The sequence below is a fragment of the Crinia signifera genome, chromosome 4 (genome assembly GCF_055691185.1).
Source record: "Crinia signifera chromosome 4, ASM5569118v1, whole genome shotgun sequence".
Lineage (NCBI taxonomy): Eukaryota > Metazoa > Chordata > Amphibia > Anura > Myobatrachidae > Crinia > Crinia signifera.
Genome location: NC_139220.1, coordinates 33,241,287 through 33,256,085, shown reverse-complemented (window position 1 = coordinate 33,256,085; position 14,799 = coordinate 33,241,287). Strand labels below are relative to the sequence as shown.

Here is a 14,799-nt window from a genome sequence, read left to right as displayed (position 1 = left end):
AAGCTTGTCGCGGCCGGCAGGGTCCCTACAGTGAATAGAAAATAACTAGCGCTATGCGCGCGGCGGCGCGGGAAGCGCTAGTTATTTTCTATTCACTGTAGGGACCCCGCCGGCCGCGGCCAGCTTATACACAATAACAGCGCCGCAGGCTCCCCCGGCGGCACGGACACTCCTGCACGCACCAGCACTCAGCAGGGACGCCGGGGACGCAAGTTTTTTTACACAGGTACCAACCTTCCCCCCCCGGCACCGGGGCGCCCCCACCCCGACTCGCCTGGGGCGCTCCGGTGCTGCTGATAACTATTACTGTATAAGGCTTTATGGCACCAATAGCTGTATTATATCTTTCTTAAACAGGGAGCGTGTCATATAGCATAGTATTGAAAAATCAGGAAGAAAATAGTGGTGTAAGGCAAGGGATATGATTCAGGACCCTATGGGATGCAGCCTGACACTTATCTGGCAGATACCGGCGTTAATAAGAGCTGTCCTTTGTGATACAAAGGGCCCCCTTGCCTATGGGTCATTTGACATGTGCTTCGCAGGATTGTATCAAAGTTATTGAAGCAAAATGTTCCCAGTTTGTGTCAATCACTTTAACACAGGTTCAACAAAAATTGCACTCGTGTTAATTTAGCCTTGAGTAATAGAACAGATTTTTGTTGTGGTGCTTCAAATTAAAGACATGCCAGTGTCACAGTTAATTATACATATGAGCTTATGTCTTTATTACATTAATTAATGCAGGATGTTTTCTTTGGATTTTTTTTTAACAAACGTAGCGCAAACATCCCATTTATCTCTCCACGGACCCAATTCAGACCTGCTCGCTAGGCTGCGCGTTTTCACCCTGGCGTGACCCAGTAGTCACTCGGCAGCTGCTTATATCAACACAAATTTGGGGCAGGCACCGATGTCATGCATCCGCCCCCAACAGGCAGGGCTACGCCTGCATTCGCTGGGGCCCGAACAGCATTTCTATGGGCGTGCCCATGTTTTTGTGGGCACGTCCATAAAATGCCGGGGGGTCCACCCTGGAATGCCCCCTGCTTGTCATTCACCCGTCATACGGCCAATGAAGGCTACCCTTCACATGGTCGGTACGCAAGGGAACCACACACTCGGGTGTGAACCGAGCCCTTTGTAAACTGCCTGAACTATGCAATATTAAGTACATATACAGTACGGAACCGGGCCCACTTTACGGCGGGCTGAATTAAGTTAAGAGTGTTTGCACCTCCATAGGGGTGAAAGCAATTTTAGGCGAATTCGGCCCAGCAAAGAGTGCAAGATTGGCATAATTCAGGTGCCGTTTTCAGCGTTTAAATGCATGAAAACAGCACCTCTCACCCTCCCGACCTAACAGGATTGACCCCATAGTGTAATTGTACAGGTATAATGGTGTGTACACCCGGTCGATTAGGCTTGCTATTCGATCGCATTGGGATCGAATCGCACAACAAGCCACCTGACATGCATGCGATGTGGACGATATAGTGCAGATCTGCACTATATAGTCATTTCAGCCCTGTCTATCTGGGTTTCCATTTGTGCTGCCACGGGATCGCAAGGTGTGCGATCTGTATGCGACTTTGACTATATAGTGAAAATCTCATGCTGAATGTAACCGTGTGTACACACCATGGGCGAGATTCTCTGATACCCCCCGCAGCACATCGCCGGCATTCGCATTTTTAATAATCGCATATGCAGTAACATATGCGATTATTAACGCAAAAGCGATGGCCAGCGATGTGCTGCGGGTTCCCCCTCCCTCCCTAAACCCTTACCCGCTGTGTGAGGACTCCTTTTCCTCCTTCCTGCACCCAGAAGCTGTGCAGGGAGGAGGAGATCACTGGTCCGGGCAGCACAGCAGGAGGCTGCCCGGTCACAGCTGAGGGAGGGCATCGCGGATCGGCGCGGGCGGCGGGGGACGCGAAAGAAAGCCCATAGGCTTCCATGGGGTTACGCCATATAGAACTGGCGTAACCCCTCGCATGCGAAGCCCCAGCGGTGGGGCTTTGCTGCATATGAAAATGCGGTAAAAATCCCGAAAACTGGGTTTTTACTGCATTTTTAGTTTGGTGAATCTCGCCCCATAACTCATACTTCTACAGTATACAGTTTTGCAGGCAGCTCTTATAGTCCTCAATAAAGGTCTTGGATGATATTGTTTTTACAGGTATTAGGAATATACTGTATAATTGCAGAGTTACCATCCAGGATGAACTGGATTTAACTTGAGCGCAACATTGCTATAGGTAAGAGGAATATTGTAGGACTTTGGTACAGTTTCTGTGTTTTCCTTCGGCCGCCGCATTGTACACACATTCATACGCTAATGCGTCAATCAGCCACAAATATGTGCATGCTAGTTATGACTTACGTCATACAGCAAGTTTCCCTTCCCTACACACATGACACAGAATCGCACAGAGCTCACACATCACCACACTCCCACCAGAAACCAAAATATCTAAATCTATTTTGGGGTCCATGTGCATGAGACACATAGAAATATAGAATTTTAAGGCAGATAAGAACCATTTTAACCCATCTAGTCTGCCCATGTACACATTTACACACTAGGGTTCATTTTTGTCGTGAGCCAATCACTGGAGTACTTATAGGAAGCTCACACAATCACAGGGAGAATATACAAACTCCACACAGTTAGGTCTGTGGTGGGAATCAAACCCATGACCTCAGTCCAGTGAGGCTGTGGATTGGGATGATAACGGGAGATGCATCCGTTCTCAAAGATCTGTGCCCCAGAATACTTGTGTTGAAGCTGAATCATTTTTTGTTATTGAGACTGTGAACAATTCTGTATAAAGCGCAGCATTACAAAGAACACGTGGTATATACAGTAAACATACTCAATAGATTTTAAAAATACAAAAAGTTTTATAGCTGCAATAAAATGCTTTGTTTATCATGATCATTGCATTCAGTAGTTATCATTAATAAAATTACTGTTTTAAAGTATCAGCAATTTTTTTTAAAAAATTATTCTCGGGGTTAAATCTGTAGCAGAAACTTCACGTTTTAATGATTTGTATGGAAAAAATAGATTTATTTTTAGTGTTTTCAATTTCTCTATTTTACAAATAAATTTACAGTGAGTATAGAACAACTGTTAAAAATAAATATCTAGCAGTAAATTAAATTTGAAACGAATTAACCGCACTGGCCAGTAGAGGGCAGAGGTGACATCTGATCCTCTCGTGCTGCACATAACTGAGCTTCTGCTGTCATCGCTCCTCTCCCCTCTGCTTTTGTGAGCCGTTCATCCAGCAGCACAGAAACGAGAGCTCGGGCTCCGAAAAAGAACCCTGTGGATGTATTTAACAAGTTGGATCCAACTGTCCTATTACTTGGAACTTTTATTGCACACCATGGAGTGACTTCACTACTAGGATTACATGAGTATTCCGTGCCTGCAGTCACACTGCGTGGAGGGAAGGTTTAAGTTATGGACATTCAAAACTCAGCAGAGACTTGGAAATGGAAAGCAAAGTGCTTCTTCTTCCTCTGTAGCTGGGGCTGGGTCTCCGGGCAGCTTCGCTATTCAACTGTGGAGGAGTCTGAACCAGGGACGGTGGTGGGAAATGTAGCTCAGGATCTGGGGTTGAAAATCACTGATCTGTCGAAACGGAGGCTTAGGATGGGATCAGAGGGAAGCAGAAAATACTTTGCTGTGAACTGGGAAAATGGAGCTCTGGTTGTGAATGAGAAAATAGACAGAGAGAGCCTGTGTGGATCCAGCGCAAGCTGCTTGCTCCCCGTGGAAGTAGTTACAGAGAATCCTCTACAGCTGCACCGTGTCACTGTAGAAGTTCTGGATATAAATGACAACTCTCCTTTGTTTTCCAATGCTGAAAGAACGATACGGATCACTGAGGTGTTAGCGAACCCTGGGGCTAGGTTTGCCCTGGAAAGTGCACATGATTTAGACGTGGGAGCTAATGGAATTAAGCAGTACAGACTACAACCAAGTCCCTATTTCTCACTGTCTGTAAAGAGCCGGAAAGATGGAACTCTCATCCCTGAGCTGGTTCTGGAGAGGATTTTAGACAGGGAAGAAGCTGACAAGCATCACCTCATTCTCACCGCTGTGGATGGAGGTGACCCACCTAGATCCGGGACCTCCCAAATAAATGTAATTGTTGCGGACTTAAATGACAATGCACCAGCATTTGACAAGGGATTGTATAAAACTTCTTTAAAGGAAAATGCCCCTATTAATACTGTTCTGTTACAACTCAACGCCACCGATCTAGACGAGGGGGCCAACGGTGAAGTAGAATATTCCTTTGATGAGCACACTACGGATTCTGTTAAAAGATTATTTGCCTTAAACCCAAACACAGGTGTTATAACTGTTATTGGCCCTATAGATCACGAGGAATCAAGATCATTTGAGTTATCCATCAGAGCTAGGGATAAAGGAGTACCTGAAATGGAAGGGAACTGTATTATTCAGGTAGAAGTTGATGACGTCAATGATAATGCTCCAGAGATCCTGCTGACCTTCCTAATGACAGATGTACCGGAAGATGCAGTTGTCGGAACCGTTGTCGGACTTTTCAGCATAAAAGACAAAGATTCTGGACAAAACGGGGAGGTAAGACTGGAGCTGCCATCTAATTTGCCTTTTAAGTTCAAATCTTCAGAGGGCCACTACTCCTTAATCACTGATGGTACCTTAGACAGGGAAGCAACTTCTCAGTATGTCATCGAGCTTATTGCCAGCGATATGGGCTCTCCTCCTCTAAGGATGCAGCAATCAATCACTTTAAAAATTTCAGATGTCAATGATAACCCGCCCACATTTGCGCAATCTGTTTACAGCGTCAGTGTAGAAGAAAATAACAAACCTGGGCAATTACTTGCGGAGGTGTCTGCTTCTGATCCGGATGAGGGTGAGAACTCTAACTTAGTGTACTCAATCCTCAACAGCCAGGTCGAAGGTTCCTCCATATCCTCCTTTGTATATATCAATTCAAAAGATGGAAATATTTACGCTCAGCGTTCCTTTGACTTCGAACAGATCCAGGTATTACAAGTGCCAATAAAAGTCGAAGACTCCGGATCTCCGAAACAGTTTTCCAATACAACAGTTTTTATATTTATTCTGGATACAAATGACAACTCCCCATCAATATTTTACCCTGAGCACTCCAGTGAGTCCATTGCCCAGCAGAGGATTCCCAAGACCGCTCCAAGTGGTTACTTTGTCACCAAAGTAACAGCGGTGGACGTAGACTCTGGTCATAATGCGTGGCTGTCTTATAACATCGTTAAAGCAACTGACTCGTCTTTATTTTATATGTCTTCCCAAACTGGAGAGATCAGGACTGCTCGTAGCTTTCTGGAAAATGAAAATCAAGAGCAGAGTGTTCTGATTTCAGTAACAGACCACGGGGAACCACCTTTATCTGCCACGGTCACCATCATTATAACATTGGTAGATGCCACAGTTCAGGAAAACATGAAGTCCCCGGATTTATTTCACAGCTCAGCTAACAGCTCTGATATCACAATGTACTTAATCATTTCTCTGGTGGCCATAAGCTTGGTGTCATTTATTACTTTCACACTACTGCTCATAAAGTGCCTCAAAAAGGATATTGGAGGTTCTGGATGGTGTTGCAAAAATAGGTCCGACTCTGGCCCATACATGGGCCAGTATCAGCAGCCCACTCTACATCTGAACACAGATGGTACACTGAAGTACATGGAAGTCAGAATGGGCCCAACAGACCCCCAGGGTCAGTGTTACAAGTCCTGTGTTTCCACCATGTCAGATAAAAATGATTTCACCTTCATGAGACCTTTAAATTTCCCGCAATTGAAAAGCATGGTCAATGAGACAGAGGTTTTATTCCCTACCTTGAAAGGTCCCGGCCAGGTGAGAAATCATTGCTTTATAATATAATCATATAATATTCATTTAATATATTATGATATTTACAACGCTAATTAAATAATATGTAATAAATGCAAATATTACGTATTTTGCCATTTTTACTGCATTTTTTACTGCATGGACTGACAGAGAAGAAACCATCTTTGGGGTGAATGGTGGTTGCTAAGTGGTCAAGCTAAAATATAATTTTTATTATTATTTATTATTAAATTATTAAATATAATTATTTTATTTTTTCCGAAAAATAAATTTGGGAATTTTTTTTTTTTTTTTAATAAGGGAGCATTACAGTCAGTTTAATTTTGGAGTGTAGAAACCTACAGATATATGGGCCAGATTCTCTAAGCTTCAAAAGTGATAAAATAGAGAGTGATAAACAGCCAGCCAATCAGCTCCTGTCTGACATTTTTCAAACACAGTCTGTGACATGGCAGGTAGGAGCTGATTGGCTAGCTGTTTATCACTCTCCATTTTATCACGTTCGAAGTTTAGAGAATCTGGCCCATAGGGTGAAATTTACTAAGATGTGAAATACATTTCACAGGTCATGTTGCTATGGGCAACTAATCACATCCTGTCTACTATCTATCTTGATAAATAAATAAGAAGTAGATTCTGATTGGTTGCCCATAGCAACATGACCTGCAAAGTGTATTTCACATCTTAGTAAATTTCACCCATAATGAGGTAAATTTACTAAGATGGGAGTTCTACTGAAGATAGGATGTTGCCCATAGCAACCAATCAGATTCTATCTATTAAGTTCTAGAAGGTGCTAAAGAAATAAGAAGTTGAATCTGATTGGTTGCTATGGGCAACATCCCATATTCAATAGAACTGCCTATTTTAGTAATTTACCCCAATGTGTCTCTTATGTGGTAAATCCATAATTTTGTCTTGGAACATTACGCAATATAAATCGTTGTTTCAAAATACGGGAAAACATAGTTAGGTATTTAAACATGTATCCTGAAGCATAAGGGGCATATTGGGTTAAGAACATTATTATGGGCAACACGGACAGTGTAAAGGCCCATGCAATCTAGACAATATTGGTCACAATATTGTTCAGAACGGGCTTTATAAACGATATAGTGAACAATATCGTCCGGTGTATCCACTGTGCATTGTTAATGAGGCGCACTCCCGTGCCTCGTTAACGACCCGCTCCCTCGTCCAGCATGTTTGGATGAGGGAGGACATAGTCAACGACAGCCATGCTGCAGCTGCAGCATGTCCGTCGTCGTCCCCCCCCCCCGTCCCCCCCACCGCTGGCCCCCTCGCAAGTGGCATCGGCAAGTGTGTATGCACTTTCAGATGCCGGTCCCACCGCCGCCAATATCGGCATCGGCGGGATTGCCATAGTGTGTGCAGCCCTTTATGGTTAGCATTACTGCCTCACAGCGCTGAGGTCATGGGTTCTATTTTCACCATGGTCCTAACTGTGCAGAGTTTGTATATTCTCCCCATGCTTGCATGGGTTTCCTCCGGGTACTCCGGTTTCCTCCTACAATCCAAAAATATACTGGCAGGCTAATTGGCTCCCAACAAAATTAACCCTAGAATGTCTGTGTGCGTGTATATGTGGTAGGGAATATAGATTGTAAGCTCCACTGGGGCAGGGACTGTGAATGTTCAACTATACTCTGTAAAGCTGGTAATAATAATAATATATACATATATTGTATGCAAGAGGACATTAAGGAAATAACCTGTAATGTGGTTTCTATATGATGTTGGGGGAAATACATTATTTAGGATGATAATAATATATACAAGGAAGGGGATAAGGTAAATTATTAGGAGTGATAGATTTTAATAAAATAGATCCTGGGAGAGAAAGAGCTGTAGCCAGCAAGCTACTGTGCAAGCAATCAGCTGCTGTGTGGTGGCACAGACCATGCCCAGTACTAACCTGTCATGGAGTATACCATGTGTCACTAAATGGAGGGGAGCTAGGGCCTGGATTTATGCATAGGCTAAAGCCTGGGGAAGCACTAAGTGCTGGAAGGAAATCTGCTTTTTTATGTCTTCCAGGATTTAAAATAATATATGTATTTATTATTAATGTGGTTTATCTATTTTTTATAAAGTTGAGACATGATGGGGGGATAGGGCCCTTGAGATCTGGGACATTTAGAAAACAGCAGGAGCGAATGCTGCCTAAGTGGGGAAATAAGGAAATAGTTAAATCTAGGATGTTCTCTCACCAGTGGCAGCCCCCCCCCCCCCCCCCCCCCCCCCCCCCCCATGTAAAATCCACCACTGTGTGAAGCCAGATGCAGCCTGTGAGACTGCACTGGCTTCACTGTGACTGACAGTGACTTCCTATTGGAAGTCCGACCTGCCAGTCACTCAAGGCAGTCCCATTGGGAGGTGTTAACTCCCTCCAGGATGCATCTCAGTGCGCAACTGTGGGGCAGCCACAAAAACAGGTTCTGTGCATGCGCAGTACCATGGACGATACTGCGCATGTGCCGTACCCGGGAACCTGAAAAGGCATCCGGGGGCTGCTGCAAAGACAGCCCATGGAGGCTTGGGCCAGTGCATGCGCAGTATGTATGACGTTACTGGCGTCTGGGACCGGCAGCAGCAGCGGAGGAGGGGCACGCATCACAGCAGCCACCCTGCTCCGCAAGGGTAAGAGCCGCCAATGCCTCTCACACTGTTTTCTGTAAACTGAACACTGCATACTCAGGGCCGGCGCCACCACTAGGCAAATCTAGGCATTTGCCTAGGGCGCCGGCCACTGGAGGGCGGCATTTTGTGCCGCCCGGGTACCTGTCCTACGGCGCTGTCTATTTAAATCTGGCGGCGGAGGCAGCGGGGGTCCCTGCAGTCCATTCAAAATCACGAGCGCTATCCGCCGGGCTATGCGGAAGCGCTTCTAGTGTGAAAACTCTGGCAGCACGGCGCACGCTGATCTCAGCCAATCAGCGTGCTGCCAGTGTTTTCACACTAGAAGCGCTTCCGCATAGCCCGGCGGATAGCGCTCGTGATTTTTAATGGACTGCAGGGACCCCCGCTGCCTCCGCCGCCAGATTTAAATAGACAGCGCCGAACGACAGGTACCCCCCCCGGCACCGGGGCGCCCCCAGCCCGACTCGCCTGGGGCGCTCCGGTGCCTTGCACTGGCCCTGGGCATACTGTATACTGTATATACTGAATGTAGCTGGGAGCATCATGTACTGTATGTTATGAGATGGTGAGGGGGGGGGGGGGGTTGTATACACAGAGGGGTCTGGCATTCGACAATTACATACATACACACTTACCGATGGAGTCAGGGAAGGGAGCAATGGCGGGGGGTGCGAAGGGCCTTTCTAAGTGATATATTTTACTATATCGCCTAGTGTGTATGGGCCGGGGCTTAACACCCAAATAAAAAGTTTGCTTGATCGTTTTGCCAAGTTACTGGAGTGGGCAACACTTGTTCTAAATGTTTTTAATAGTTATTGCTGATGCTAATTTCTCCGGCTGTACAATATGGTTGACATACTGTAAAATTGTCAGGCACAGAATCCTGCAATGTTCTGCAACCAAAGTGATTCAGCGTGTGATCCACTGTACAAATCATTTCACAACCGTAGTGAAAGTTAACATGTTTGTCTTGTTACTGTTTACATGTTTCCTGTTTATAAACTGAGCTAATTAATTTAATATCAATACAGCATGCAGACCGAATACTTCTGATTGTATGAAGTTCTACTTTACCCTATGTAGTTTGCTTACCAGCTACTAAATGTATGGCTAGGTAATATTATACGCACACAGGGCAAAGACTGTAATAGTCACATATCATTTATTATTTTTATAAACATCATGCAAGTTCATTTTCAGCGAAAATACTGAATACACAGAGGGTGAAATGTAATATGACGAGAGAATCAGAAAGTGAGAGATTTGGTAAGAAATCTCCAAGGTTTTTTTTATTATTAAAGCGGCAATCATTTACACTGCAAAACCAGTTTGATTTTTGAAGTGTAAATGATTGCCGCTTTAAAAAAAATGTAGATTCCTTACCAAATCTCTCACTGTCTAAATCTCTCATCCTATTACATTTCACAGTGTGTGTGTGTGTGTATGTATGTATGTATGTATGTGTGTATATATATATATATATATATATATATATATATACACATATATATATATATACATACATACCTCTTGACAAAGGTGCTGTGGGCACCGAAACGGCCGTCAAGGACGAGGACCAATAAATAATGAGTATTTGCCTGTTGGGTGTCACCAACTATGCTGGAATATTGAGCATTGAGATGTCCTTTGTTGGACAATAAATCTGCATATTTGAAAATCGTAATTTGGACTGGTGCTGTTCTTCTCTGTTCACCTGCAGGGATGTATTAATTATTGAATTTGGACCTGGCACAGTCATCCAATAATTTCTCAAAAGTGTTGTGCGATCATTTCTATGGTCTATATATATATATATATACATACATATATTTGGCAACTAGAATATACAATTACTGTATAGCTTATATCTCTGACATTCCCAGTGAGTAGTGGGAGAGCTTCCTGAGCATTTCCGGACCGCAGAGATTTCCCTGCAGGGGGCCAGGTAATGAGCCCTGTTAATCTGTGGTAGCTGCAGAGGGGATAGTTGTATACATATGTATGACTCGCTGTAGATGTGCTGGGAATTCACAGTTAGATGGAACAGCTCAACAATCTATTAAATAATATGTATGGATCTTGCGCAATAATCTTCATTAAATACAGACAGCAACTTTATTTCCCATCTTTTGCTTACTATTTCCATGTGTGTGAATCAGAAAGAGAGAGTGCTATGTTCCCTAATGTTTATGTACCATGTCCTTGTCCTGTATTGTCTTGTACCATGAAAGACTGTAGAAGCCAGCTTGTCTGGCTGAAAACAGCATAAACTCACCTGGCTATTGGCAGGAATCCTTAGCTCACACACTTGATCTGGGCCTGAGGGTTCGGCTTGTCTTGATTGACGGGTTGGCTGATTTGAATGACGGTTCAGGATAGGCTGGTTGAGGTCAGAGGTGGAGATTGATGGGGTGATGTTCTTGCTTCCAGAAGATTCTGCCTCTTGCTTCAGGAAACGTTGAAGAGGACTGTTGAGTACAACATTTCTTATTTACAACTATTATTGTGATTATATATCTCCTTTTTCTTTCTCTCCTAATCTTTCTTCTCTTACACTATCAACTAATAAAGCTTAATTTCTTTTCCCTTCATTTCTTTTCCCTATTATCTTTCTTTCTATTCCTAACTTATTAAATGTCAGCGAGGCCTAAAAGATCAGTGGGGGCTCCCACTAGATATGCTGGGGCTGTTTTAGTCAGGCCCAGGAACAGGCCTCCAGCGCGCGGTGAGGAGAGGGGCTTATCCCCATCACCGTCGCGGAGAATGGGGGCTGAGGCGGCTGCTGCAGCCCCCATGGATTATCCACAGTTAATCGCCCCTGGCGCAGGGGTGCCGCGGGCTGTGGCTACGCCGCCCGCCCGCAGTACTCAAGCGGGCGGGCGGCGAGGAGGATGCAGGGGGATGGCGCCGTCCGACCGCGGTGCTCGGGCGGGCGGACGCCGGCGGGGTAGGCCGCAAGTAGCTGATTCGCCCGCCCGGGTAGTGCAAGCGGGCGGGCGGCAGAGGGGGAGAGCAGGGTATGGACAGCGCAGGAGTGCGGATGCACCTCCTGCCGCGCGAGGCTCCGGCGGCGGGCGGTTAGCTAGGCCCGCTCCGGAGCGCGCAAGGGGGAGGGCAGCGGGGACGCAGGCGACAGAGCCTGCTTCCCTCCCTCCCAATACAGCAGCCAGCCGGGTTACTAGGCGGAGCGCAGGCACTAGGCTTGACGCTGCCGCCTCATTATCAGAAATAAGGGGTGCGGGGGCCGAGTGTCACTCCGGTCCCGCACCCTTAGTTAAAAAAGGTAAAAAAGGTAGAAAGGCTGGAAAGGGAAGGGCAGCGCGCCCTAGTCATAATAAAGGTGGCCCTGTGCATATAAGCACTGAGGGTAGTGTGAGGCAGGCCAGGGGAAGAAATAGCAGGGGTGATACTTACAGCAGCGCAGAGTGTGTGGCAGGCACTTCTATGCCTGGAGCGCCCTCTGCTGTAAGAAGAGGTAATGGCAGGAGGTCTCAGGGACAAGGGAAGAATAGAAATGGTAGAGCAGCGCCATCTGGTGGTATTAGTAATGTTAGCAACCCCAAGGTACAATTTATTGAGGGCATGAGGCATAAGCTAACTGAAGCCGAATTCGCAATGTTTAAATCGGCGGTAGCTACGTGGCAGGATAATAGCGAGGATTCGGCTGAATCCGTATCCTCATGCAGTGAATCAGATGAAGTGGATTCGCAGAGCAGCGAATCCGGTGTGCAAGAGCAAGGCACCTTTACTGGTTCAAACGAAGAAGGTGGGGTTAGTGACGGGCACCAGCAAAGTGATTCAGAAATGAATCTGGTAGAGGGGGTTAGAAAATCTAACGCCAGATCTAGACGGACAGCGAGGAGAAGGTTGGTCGCGGAGAAAACAAGGGAGACTAATATGGCGCCACTAGGGGCCAGGACGCAACCGGGTCGCTCATATGCGGACGCGGTTGCAGGGAGAAACACAGAAGGTAACACCGTGTCATTAGACACATCGGCGCTTACATCTATATGCGCAGCGGTGGTGTCGGCAGTGGCTCCTCTGTTAACCACCGGGACAGGTGGGCAGGGGGGAACTGCCCCTTCGGCAACTTTGGAGTCAGTATCTGACCTCATAGCAAAAGCGATAGCTCCGACTATTACTGCGGCGCGGGGGGGAAATGTCATTTCCTCTGCTGAAAGGGTATCGCCGAATGTCCCACCTGTGATGGGGGTTGTTAACGAACCTCTATTGACAGGTCAAAATTCCACGGAACAAGCCATGGAAGGAACATCGTCAAGCCGGGGAGGAAGTGAACGTAGAAGAAGGAGGGCAGCATCTTCTGATACTGGTGAGTCCACGAATGATCCTGACTGGACTGGGGATGATAATGCAGGGTCCAGCAGTGGGGGGTCAGAGGATTCATCGGTAGAGAAGAAAGCTAAGCGGAAAAGATCTGCAAAGTCTCGTAAGAGACGGCGCAGAAATGAAACCTCTGATTCCTCATTGGCATCGACGTCTTCCGAAGATAAGTCATCTTCGGACGGCGTCGTGAGGAGACGAAGGCGGAAGAGGCGTAGGGAATATAGGTCCCATAGCTCTGGGTCCTCCAATGTATCGGTTGAGTCTGATGCAGTGCAGTGCGCGAACACCGCTGTTAAGCGGGGTTTGCGCCCTAGGGCTAGAGATAGGATCAGAAAAGGGCGCTATGTAGATATCTTTGCTTTAACAAGCAAGGATAGGCGGGCCCTTTTAGCTGCAAGGAAGAAAGGACCCGCTAGCGAGGATGCATTTCGCACTTATAACAACTGGGTAAGAGGCATACTAATTTTTGCGGCCTGTTATTTAGAGACACATCCAGATGAATATGTGAACCTGGTGAGATACCAGTTCCTTATTCATAAACTCTACACCTCTTACGTCGGTCCCGGTTGGCGGGTCTATGATGAAGAGTTTAGGAGGAAACAGCATGGCCGGGAGGTGTACGATTTTGGTAAGAAAGACGTAGAATTATACGGCGAAGTTGCCGAATCAGCTACACCTATTAGGGCTCCTGAGAATAAGGGGTGGGTAAGGCAGTATGGGAGCAGGCCTTACAATAATATTAATAAGGGAAGTAATACGAAGCATGGCCATGGTAGGTGCTACTCATTTAATAATGGGCAATGCAACCTGGGTAACCGGTGTCGTTTTCGGCACCTTTGTATCAGATGCGGAGGTCAACACGCAATCAAGGATTGCACAAAACCTCCAACTGGCGGGGGAGGTGGGGCTCAGTCCACGACAAAACAAAGCCGCGGTCCAGCGGCACCTGTCGTTGGATAGAGCCCCAACTCCAATTGTATTGGTCAGGATGTTACCATGGCTGGAACGGTATCCGGATAGAGATGGAGCAAGATTTTTGCAGTCCGGATTTTCAGAAGGTTTTCAATTACCTGTTTCCGCTCCAATTAGTACGGGTAGTAAGGGAAACTTGCGCTCCGCCATGGAACACCCTGACATAATATCACAAAAAGTTGAAGCCGAGGTAAAACTAGGTCGCATGGCAGGCCCGTTTTCAACACCACCAGTTGAGGGACTAATTTTGTCCCCTATTGGGGTGGTTCCCAAAAAAGTTAAAGGGAAGTTCAGGCTGATTCAGCATCTTTCTTGTCCTAGAGGGTCGTCTGTCAATGACGCCATCGATGACGATTTATGCACAGTTAATTATTGTTTATTTGAGGATGCTATAGACATCATTCGAAAATTTGGTACTGGTGCCCTCATGTGCAAATTGGATGTTGAATCAGCTTTTAGACTATTACCTTTGCATAAGAACGCATTTCAGTACATGGGATTTAAATTAAATGGGGGTTTTTACATAGATAAATGTTTGCCCATGGGTTGCTCCATTTCATGTGCTTATTTTGAGCGCTTCAGCACATTTTTGCAGTGGTGCCTGCAGGAAGTGTCGGGAGTTGACAGCATTACTCATTATTTGGATGACTTTCTTTTAGTGGGTCCTCCAAATTCTGACCTGTGCCCTAGTTTACTAGAAGCAGCGCTTGATTTATTTAGGGATTTTGGGGTTCCCGTGGCAGGGGAAAAAACCGAGGGACCTACTACTAATTTGGTGTACCTCGGAATTGAAATTGATTCCGAGCTAGGTCTATGTAAACTTCCACTAGATAAAGTACGCCGGTTACATGACTAAATAACTTATGCCATCGCGGCTGCTAAGTTAACACTTAGACAGGCTCAATCTTTAT

The 14,799-nt window shown here is 45.9% G+C and overlaps 1 protein-coding gene across 1 annotated transcript in view; it reads left to right on the top strand.

Moving 5' to 3' along the window:
* Nucleotides 1–14,799, top strand: part of LOC146072919 (protocadherin gamma-C5-like) — an 80,732-nt gene that overhangs the window by 28,782 nt on the left and 37,151 nt on the right. The gene's annotated exons all lie outside the window — the stretch shown is intronic.